This window comes from Rhinoderma darwinii, unplaced genomic scaffold (assembly GCF_050947455.1).
Source record: "Rhinoderma darwinii isolate aRhiDar2 unplaced genomic scaffold, aRhiDar2.hap1 Scaffold_3463, whole genome shotgun sequence".
Taxonomy (NCBI): Eukaryota; Metazoa; Chordata; class Amphibia; order Anura; family Rhinodermatidae; genus Rhinoderma; species Rhinoderma darwinii.
Genome location: NW_027463448.1, coordinates 113573 through 123317, shown reverse-complemented (window position 1 = coordinate 123317; position 9745 = coordinate 113573). Strand labels below are relative to the sequence as shown.

The 9745-nt window shown below is 44.4% G+C and overlaps 1 non-coding gene and 1 pseudogene across 1 annotated transcript; both read left to right on the top strand.

Moving 5' to 3' along the window:
- Positions 1-232: 232 nt before the first annotated feature.
- Positions 233-435, top strand: LOC142707538 (U2 spliceosomal RNA; annotated as a pseudogene).
- Positions 436-6987: 6552 nt separating this feature from the next.
- Positions 6988-7174, top strand: LOC142707518 (U2 spliceosomal RNA). The gene has a single exon (XR_012868487.1). It is a non-coding gene; the product is annotated as a U2 spliceosomal RNA (small nuclear RNA).
- The last annotated feature ends 2571 nt before the right edge of the window (positions 7175-9745 follow it).

Sequence of the window (9745 nt, the reverse complement as noted above, 5' to 3'; positions counted from 1 at the left end):
TGTTGACGATGTTTTAGGTCTTTGTTTTAGCGAGATGTACATTTATTATTTATTAGATAAAAAAAGAAATGCCACCCTTTCAAATAAATGGTTTGTAAAAGAATGGAACTCCAATATATAAGAATTTGCCACCATGTCCCCTTTTATGTGTTTTTATGTAAATTGATTTTATTACTGTAATTCATTGTAAAAAGCTGTAATTCATTGTAAATGTTTTTGAATTTTAAGTAATAAATCATTGACACCCCCGCGAGGGGGTAGCCAACTGAAAAAAAAAAAAAATCTGTTCTTATCAGTTTAATATCTGATACGTCCCCTATCTGGGGACCATATATTGAATGGATTTTTAGAACAGGGAGATGGAAATAGAGCTTGCTCTGTCCACTCCACGCATTGACCTGGTATTGCAGTATTTCCAGGACCGGTGCACCCTTTCCTTATGTGTTGACTAAAATCAGATTCCAAAAGTGTTTTTTGTGTTTGCCATTGTTTCTGTCTTTCTGAAGGGATCTCCCCTTTTAATCCCATTATTTCAACACCTGTTGGACAATGCATGAGTGATAATGAGCTAATTGATTAAATGCAATTAATGAATACATTGCCACCTCTTGTTTTGTGTCGTCTGTGTGTCTGTGTTTCCGGCATTTCACATTGGAACAGCTCATTCACCTTCCTTGTCTTCTCTCCGCCCTCCCTTTTAGGTAAGTTAAAGAGCTGCACCTGAGCCAGCCACTGATTGATGCAGCACCACAGTCAAATAGTGGAGTGGAGTAGGGGAACAGCAAACAGCCATTAAAGCCGCCCGCCCGCCCGCCCGCCACAATGGACCTACCTGTGTACACTAGATGGATGTGATGGAATGTACTGTCGTCCCTACATTTCAAGAAGGAGTAAGAATTGCAGTTGCAACAAAGCCTTGCTTGCCTACAAAGAGAGCAGCAATTTGGATTTGTTACTATGTTACCTAGAAGAATAACAAACTGTGCAAGGATGGAGGTTGTAGGAGCAAGGAGAAGTTGTCTGTAAAGTTGGTGGATGCTTATTTTCCATTTTGCAGTCCCTTGTCTCCCTCTTGTGGCCTCCTGGAGGCAACTAGCTGTGCAAAAAAAGACAGCCTGGCGGCCGGCTGTTGCAGTGTTGCCCTCTCAGGCAACACTGAGTGACTGACTGAGCCGCACCGTCTTATATAAAGTTCAGACGGAACTTTGCACGTGTCAAAGTGGAGCCCTGAGGAGCCAGAGCCAGCTTTCTGACATCATAATGGGGCCTCAGAGATAAAAGCCTGGGCCCAGGCAGTGTTGGTCAGTGCTGCTCAGCAGGCAGCACTGGACTGGACTGGATTACAGCTGATACAAGGTGTGAAGGAACAAGGGGTGGATGTGGGCATGCACTTGCTGCCGCTGCCAGTGTTTATCTGCATGGCAGCAGGGCATTTGGGCGTTGCCAGGAAGGCGTTTTTATGTAGATTCCTCCTCTTTCAGCACTGCATTGTGGTGCAAGCAAAAGAAGCAAATCCTGTCTGGCTTCCTCTCCGGCCTTTATTCACCTCCCGTGTAGCTGTGAGTGTGTGAGCCTGCAGGGCCCCATGGAATTGCCTAGAAGTAGGCTGAATCGCTGCAAGTGCTGAACAGCAGTATCGGGCAGGCCCGGGCAACGCGCGGCCCGTTCGGGTTATCGCTTCTCGGCCTTCTGGCTGAGATCAAGTGTAGTTCTGATTACTTGTAGTCAGTGCTGCCTGGTCTTGGTTAGGAGGTGCTCAGGTACCCTCTCTCTCGGCCTCGGGGGATCGTCCAGGTTCGCCTGGACTTCACCCCCGTGCTGCTATTTGGGAGAGAGGCTTAGTCCTGAGCAACGGGTTGCGATCCACATACCCCCGTGTAGGTTCCGGCCGAAAAGGGGAGGTTGCGTAGACGTTACGTCACCAACGGGTGGCGTGACTTTCCTAAAAGACTCACTATGGATGAAAATCCAGGTGACATACCGGCATATGCCCGGATTAAGAATACTGTGCGAGTAATTCTTTCGGAGGAGAAGGCGACGACTTGCGGCTTGAAATTCGTGGTGGAGACCGTGCTTGTTGGCATTTTCAATGTCCAAAAGAGGGAGATTTTGGCAGTGCAGGACTACCCAAGAAGAAGAACCTATGACATCACATTTATACAGAATGGAGTATTCCAAGATCTGCTGGCGGCATATGCAGTAAAAAAGGACCCGAGACTGGACGGAGTGGATTTTTACGAGCATGTTTTGGACATCACAAAAATGATTGTTATTAAGATGTACTGCCCATTTGCTGACGTAAAAGATGTGATGTCCTTTTTATCCCCCTATTTTAAAACGGTAAAGTGTATTGGCAAAGTGATGAATGAGGTTGGGGTCTGGACCTCTAAATGGAGATTTCTAGTGACATGCTACAGAGATGCCAATTTTACAGGAGGGATAATGCTGCCGCCAGCACGTTTTAAATTAGGAGATATGGCAGGAGACTTTTATTTTTCAGGGATGCCTCCATTCTGTAGGAAATGCCAAAAGTACGGTCACACCAATGAGTCCTGCGAGAGCACCTGTAGGAACTGTGGCAGCTCTGAGCACGAGGCCAAAACTTGCCCTCTGGGGAAAAGGTGTCGATATTGCAGCCGAGTTGGTCACCTTTTTGCATTTTGTCCCCACAGATCGGAACAACCCGAGGTCCGGCCGAGGCGTCCCGAGCAGCCAGCAGGCCAGATCGTACCCCCAGAAGGAGAGGAACCCCAAGGAGAAGGCCAGGATGAGATGGATACCTCTAGCAGACCCCCCCAAACAGGTGACCCAAAAGAGCAGAGACGGAACAAGCGTCGATCCAGTGATCAGCGGACGAAAAAGCCCCCCCAGGAAACTGGGGAGACGGGTAGTTCGGATGAAGCTGATCCTACTGGTCCGCAAGAGATGCTGGGTCAGCCTGTACCTGAGGCAGAGGACCCGGGCGGAGCGGCAGCGACACACAAGCGACGTAGGGCGTACTCGGAGGTGGCAGCGGGGGTGCCGATGGAAGTACCTGCATTGGCGAAGGCAGGGAAACCACTGGACGTGCCCCCGAAAGTGACAACTAAAGGTCCACCCCCTTCTAGCCAGTTGGGGGATACACGGACAGCTGCCTCCGAGGTGACGGAGGTCCCAGAGACGTCAGGGAGCGCAATTCCTGCCCCTATCGAAGGGGAGGTCGCTGCCAAAAAAGCTCCAGCAGATGAAATGTTGCCCGTGGAGTCCATATGGGATCCATTTATGATTAGTGCCTCAGGTATGGCGGGGGGTCAGCTAAGTGATGGGAGTTCCTCTCCTACCTTCTCCATATTTTCCGTGGACTCCAAAATTGAAGGCTATGAGAGTGCAAGTGGGGTCTCTGGCGACGCGGAGGACTGCTGAGGCCACCTCGGGTAAGATTATAAAGACTGTCTCTCTCCCTTTTCCTCATGGCTGAGTTATGTGGTCTTTCCTTAAATGTAAGAAGCGTGCATTCTAAGACAAGAAGAGCTGCCCTGTTTGATTACCTCTCTATTCTTACCGCGTCAGTTTTTTTCCTACAGGAATGCTGCATCCCACATCGCATGGACTATAAAAAATATGAAAGAGATTGGAGACTCGGACCTTCGGTGTGGTCCGGGTCTAACGAATCTAAAGCCGCAGGTGTCGCCATTTTATTTAAAGGGAACGTTTTAATTGACAGTTTTTATGAAATTTTACCAGGCAGAATTTTAATGGTCAAAGCTTTTATAGACGGTATTAAATGGCAGTTTTTAAACTTTTATGGTTCTCCTGAGAGAAATGAAAGAGCTAGAATGCTAGAGATTTTACCCCTTTTTATTAATGATTCAGAACCACTTGTTTTAGCGGGTGATTTTAATTGTATTTTAAAGGGGGAACGCCGGTTCTCTAATTCAGTAAGCAGGAACTACGACAAGACCTCGTCAATTTTAAAAGATATTGTTACTGATTTTAAACTCACCGATGTTTTTAAAAAATGTAACAGGGATTTATGTGAAGAGGCCGGCGTTACCTGGAGCAACGTGACCTGCAGCTCCAGGATTGATTTTATCTTCTGCTCTTACCAAATACTGCCTTTTAAATGTGATATTAACCCAAACGTCTTTTCTGACCATAAGTTATTGTATTTTAAAGTGAAATGTGATAACGAAAGAAGAACTCCGAAAAAAGCCTGGAAATTAAACGTATCCCTTTTAGAAGATCCGCAAATTTTAGCTGATTTTATTACCTTTTACAAAGGCTGCAGACGGGTAAGACATCCCAATATGCCCATCGTCACCTGGTGGGAAAAAATGAAAGTTAAAATAAGAGATTTTTTTATTAAGATTGGGATGAGAAAAGCAAAAGAGAAATGCAAATTTTATGCAAATTTAAATACCCGTCTGCAGACCCAATATAAATTCAGAGAACAGGGTATGCTGGTGGACAAGGAGATCATTGAGATTAAAAAAGAGATCTCCCAGTGCCTGGAGCAGAGGGGAAAGGAAATAATCTTTCGCTGTAAGGTAAAACATCTTGAGGAGAACGAGACCTGCTCCAGGTATTTTTTTAAGAAAATCAATGATAAGCATACCCTGTTGGATAATATTGAAGGTGAAACAAATACCCAAAATATTTTAAAAAAGGTACATGGGTTTTATGCGGATCTTTTTAATGTTAAAAACATTGACAATGCTTTTATGAATGACTCATTGAAGGAGGTTGATGCTGTTTTAGATCCTGTCTCCCAAAACTTTTTATTACAGGAGATTTCAGTACAAGAAATTTTAGAAACTAACAAGAGTTTTAAAACAGGTAAAGTCCCTGGTCCTGATGGTATACCCATAGAGTTTTATGTTCTATTTTACGGTGTTTTAAAGGAAGATCTCCACTCTCTTTTTACACAAGTTTTTAGAACAAAAGCCCTCCCGGGGTCCTGGAAGAAAGGTGAGGTGTCCCTGCTGTACAAAAAGGGGGACAAAACCGACATTAAAAACTGGAGACCAATTACACTGCTAAATTGCGACTACAAGATAATGGCTAAAATTTGTGCAAATAGATTAAAAGCAGTTGTAAACAAAATAATTCACTCCAACCAGGTCTGTGGGATACCCGGGAGGAGCATATGGGATAACCTGAACCTTTTAAAAGATGTTATTAATGACACAAAGGAGAGGAAAGGCAAAATGGCAGTTTTAACAATCGACTTTGAGAAAGCCTTTGACAGAGTGTCACACTTTTATCTTTTTAAGGTTTTAGAGAAAATGGGTATACCGGAAGGTTTTATACAGTCTCTGAAGGCCTTTTATGACAACTGCACTAGCAAGATTTTAGTCAAAGGTTTTAAAACACAGGATGTCCTTTTAAATTCCGGAGTGAAGCAGGGGTGTCCCTTGTCCCCACTACTTTTTATTTGTGCAATTGAGCCTCTACTGTGCACCTTGAGGAAAAGCAAACAGATACGTGGAGTCCCCCTGCCGGGCGGGGGGGGACTAGAGGCAAAGGTAGTGGGGTACATGGATGATGTCGCGGTACTGTGTAGGGACACCCTATCACTACAAACAACTTTAAGACAGATCTATAAGTTTTGTTGCTCCTCCGGTTTTAAAGTCAATTTTAATAAAAGTAACATTTTAAACATTGGCAATATGATTTTACAGGACATTCCAGTCCCTGTGTCAGAGACTGTGCAGATTTTAGGGGTCTCCTTCAATGAGTTAAACAATGGTTTTAACAGTTGGGACTTGGTGGCACAAAAAGTTAATAAAAACATTTGTATGTGGAATTTGAGAAAGCTGACCATGGAGGGAAAAGTTTTAATTACCAAAATGGTGATTTTACCGATTTTATTATATTTGAGTATGGTTTTCCCTCCCCCTGATATTTTATTAAAAAAAATAAATAAAGCTTGTTTTACATTTTTATGGAACTCCAAAATGGAAAAACTCAGGAGAGAGAAGGTGATGATGCCAAAACTAATGGGTGGTAAGGATTTCCCTGACATAAAGACCTTTCTTTTAATCAAATTTTTTACTGCATGTCTTAACGCTGCTTTTAAGGATCACTACTGGTCATATTTTATCCGTTTTAACACCGGGTATTTTATGAGGAGGAACGGATGGTTCTCCACGGTTTTAAGCTCCCCGTATGCTTTTAACCTCCCTGACCAGTACAAGATTTTAGAGAAAATTGTGAACCTTTTTAACTTGAAAGGCAAGAGAATTGAAGAAGTGCAAAATAGTAAAAGTGTTTTAAAAAAGATAAAAGAAAATGTTTTAGTAGCCCCCATTAGTAATTTTAGTGAACAAAAGTGCAAACAAATATGGAGAATGGTAAATATTAATTATCTTTTTAATCCTCAGAAAGATCTGGCCTGGAGTTGTGCCCACGAGTGTCTTCCATGCCGGGCATTCCAGCATCGAAGGGGACTGACCAACTCGGCTGCGTGTCCAAGGGGAGGTTGCAGAGATGATGAGACAGTCTACCACCTTTTCTGGCAGTGCTACTACGCGCAATTGGTGTGGTCAAGAATCCTCCCCTTGGCACAGAAGATTACAGGACTACAGAGATTTACTAGCGATGGCGTTTTTTATGGATGTCTGGAATGCCCAACACAGACCCGAAAAATGATGGCATGGAAGATCACTAACTGCGTCAAAGCAGCTCTGTGGGCGGCCAGAAACATTCTTTTATTTAAACATGACGTTTTAACTGTGGATGATGTTTTAGCCATTTGTTTAAGTGAGATGCACAAGTATTTTCTTTTAGATAAAAAACTCTCTCCTGTTTTATGTAGAAAATGGTTTTTTAGTGAATGGAGTTCCATAATTTGATGCCACCAAGTGCCCTTTTATAAGTTATGTGATTTTATCTGATAACTTGTATTTATTATTATACCATTGTTGTAAACCCTGTGTATTTATTGATTTATTGTAAAAATGTAAAAACTTGTAAATCCTTTTTTTGTCGAAAATTTTAAATAAACGGTTACCTCCTTTGTTGGGGTAGTCAACTCAAAAAATCTGTTCTTATCAGTTTAATATCTGATACGTCCCCTATCTGGGGACCATATATTAAATGGATTTTTAGAACAGGGAGATGGAAATAGAGCTTGCTCTGTCCACTCCACGCATTGACCTGGTATTGCAGTATTTCCAGGACCGGTGCACCCTTTCCTTATGTGTTGACTAAAATCAGATTCCAAAAGTGTTTTTTGTGTTTGCCATTGTTTCTGTCTTTCTGAAGGGATCTCCCCTTTTAATCCCATTATTTCAACACCTGTTGGACAATGCATGAGTGATAATGAGCTAATTGATTAAATGCAATTAATGAATACATTGCCACCTCTTGTTTTGTGTCGTCTGTGTGTCTGTGTTTCCGGCATTTCACATTGGAACAGCTCATTCACCTTCCTTGTCTTCTCTCCGCCCTCCCTTTTAGGTAAGTTAAAGAGCTGCACCTGAGCCAGCCACTGATTGATGCAGCACCACAGTCAAATAGTGGAGTGGAGTAGGGGAACAGCAAACAGCCATTAAAGCCGCCCGCCCGCCACAATGGACCTACCTGTGTACACTAGATGGATGTGATGGAATGTACTGTCGTCCCTACATTTCAAGAAGGAGTAAGAATTGCAGTTGCAACAAAGCCTTGCTTGCCTACAAAGAGAGCAGCAATTTGGATTTGTTACTATGTTACCTAGAAGAATAACAAACTGTGCAAGGATGGAGGTTGTAGGAGCAAGGAGAAGTTGTCTGTAAAGTTGGTGGATGCTTATTTTCCATTTTGCAGTCCCTTGTTTCCCTCTTGTGGCCTCCTGGAGGCAACTAGCTGTGCAAAAAAAGACAGCCTGGCGGCCGGCTGTTGCAGTGTTGCCCTCTCAGGCAACACTGAGTGACTGACTGAGCCGCACCGTCTTATATAAAGTTCAGACGGAACTTTGCACGTGTCAAAGTGGAGCCCTGAGGAGCCAGAGCCAGCTTTCTGACATCATAATGGGGCCTCAGAGATAAAAGCCTGGGCCCAGGCAGTGTTGGTCAGTGGTGCTCAGCAGGCAGCACTGGACTGGACTGGATTACAGCTGATACAAGGTGTGAAGGAACAAGGGGTGGCTGTGGGCATGCACTTGCTGTCGCTGCCAGTGTTTATCTGCATGGCAGCAGGGCATTTGGGCGTTGCCAGGAAGGCGTTTTTATGTAGATTCCTCCTCTTTCAGCACTGCATTGTGGTGCAAGCAAAAGAAGCAAATCCTGTCTGGCTTCCTCTCCGGCCTTTATTCACCTCCCGTGTAGCTGTGAGTGTGTGAGCCTGCAGGGCCCCATGGAATTGCCTAGAAGTAGGCTGAATCACTGCAAGGGCTGAACAGCAGTATCGGGCAGGCCCGGGCAACGCGCGGCCCGTTCGGGTTATCGCTTCTCGGCCTTTTGGCTCAGATCAGGTTTATTGCCTGGTTTGGGCTGGAGGTGCGAGTTTGGAGCGATCCTCCGTTTCCGTTTACGGGAAACTTTTTTTGCTGTGGTTTTGTACCGACAGGTTTATTGTGAAGAATGGCTGCCATCAAGAATACCATCCGGATTGAAGTGCCCCCGAGAGAAGCCAACAAGAACAACGTGAAATTTGTGGTTGCAGATCTTATCGAAAAAAAGGCTGGAGCAGAAAGGCAAGACATCTATGCTGTACAAGACTTTCCAAAAACAGGTGCGTACGATGTCACGTTCCATGAGGATTTTACTTGCCTTAATGTATATGAGTGGCTGAGAAACAACACTGAAGATCCCATGATGCAAGGAGTTAAAGTTACACCATTGTTTGGATTCAATGAAATTAACTTGCTTGTACATGTGTATAACCCTTACACCAAGATTGATCTGCTGGTGGATTTCCTGCTCAAGTACTGTGAGTATGTGAAAGGAGGAGTTGCACAGACCAACATCCTAGGGATTTTTAACTGTAAGTACAGATTTCAAGTCAAGCTGAAACGTGACTTAAACTGTGTTGGGGGTTTTCAACACCCACCGTCAAGTTTCTCTGTCGCAGGGCACCGTGGTTTTCTAAGTTATCCAGGACAGCCAAGGTATTGCAGGAAATGTTTTTCCTTTGGTCACACACAGGTCTTCTGTGATAAATCAGTGTGTTGCAGAAATTGCAAACAAGAAGGCCACACTGCAGGTGAGTGCCCCACCCCAAAATCCTGTGATGCGTGTGGGGGGACTGACCACATGTACAAGTTTTGTCCTGTAGCAGATGCTCAAAGGGCTGCAAATGAGGAAAAAACCAAAGCAGCACAGCAGAGACAGGAGGAGCAAAGAAAGCAAAGACAAATGCAACAGGTAAAGTCTTATGCTAGTGTGGTGAAAGACTCGGGCGGAGCACAGAAGCTGAAAGTAAGTGAGCCACAGATTTTGCAACCAGGTGGGCCCCACCCTTTCTTACCCCTGATGAGGCACTTTGAGGAGCTGTTTGAAGAGGCAGGGGAGGCGGTGCATGAATCAGATCCAACGAATATTCATGAGTTCCCATCAAGCATAGAGACGGTAAAGAGTCAAAGGGAGGGTGGTGGGGATGAATCAGACGAAGATGGCCAAGCATTGTGCGTGCAGAGGAGGGTTTTCAAGAAAAGACGTAGTGAGGAGGGTGAAAACCAAACCCCGCAAGCCGGCTCTTCGTTGCAAACGCTGGAGGAAGACATTGCGGACGTTGTGGATGGTGGTGGAACTTTATAGATAATGTTTTTCCTTTGTTCTGTTTT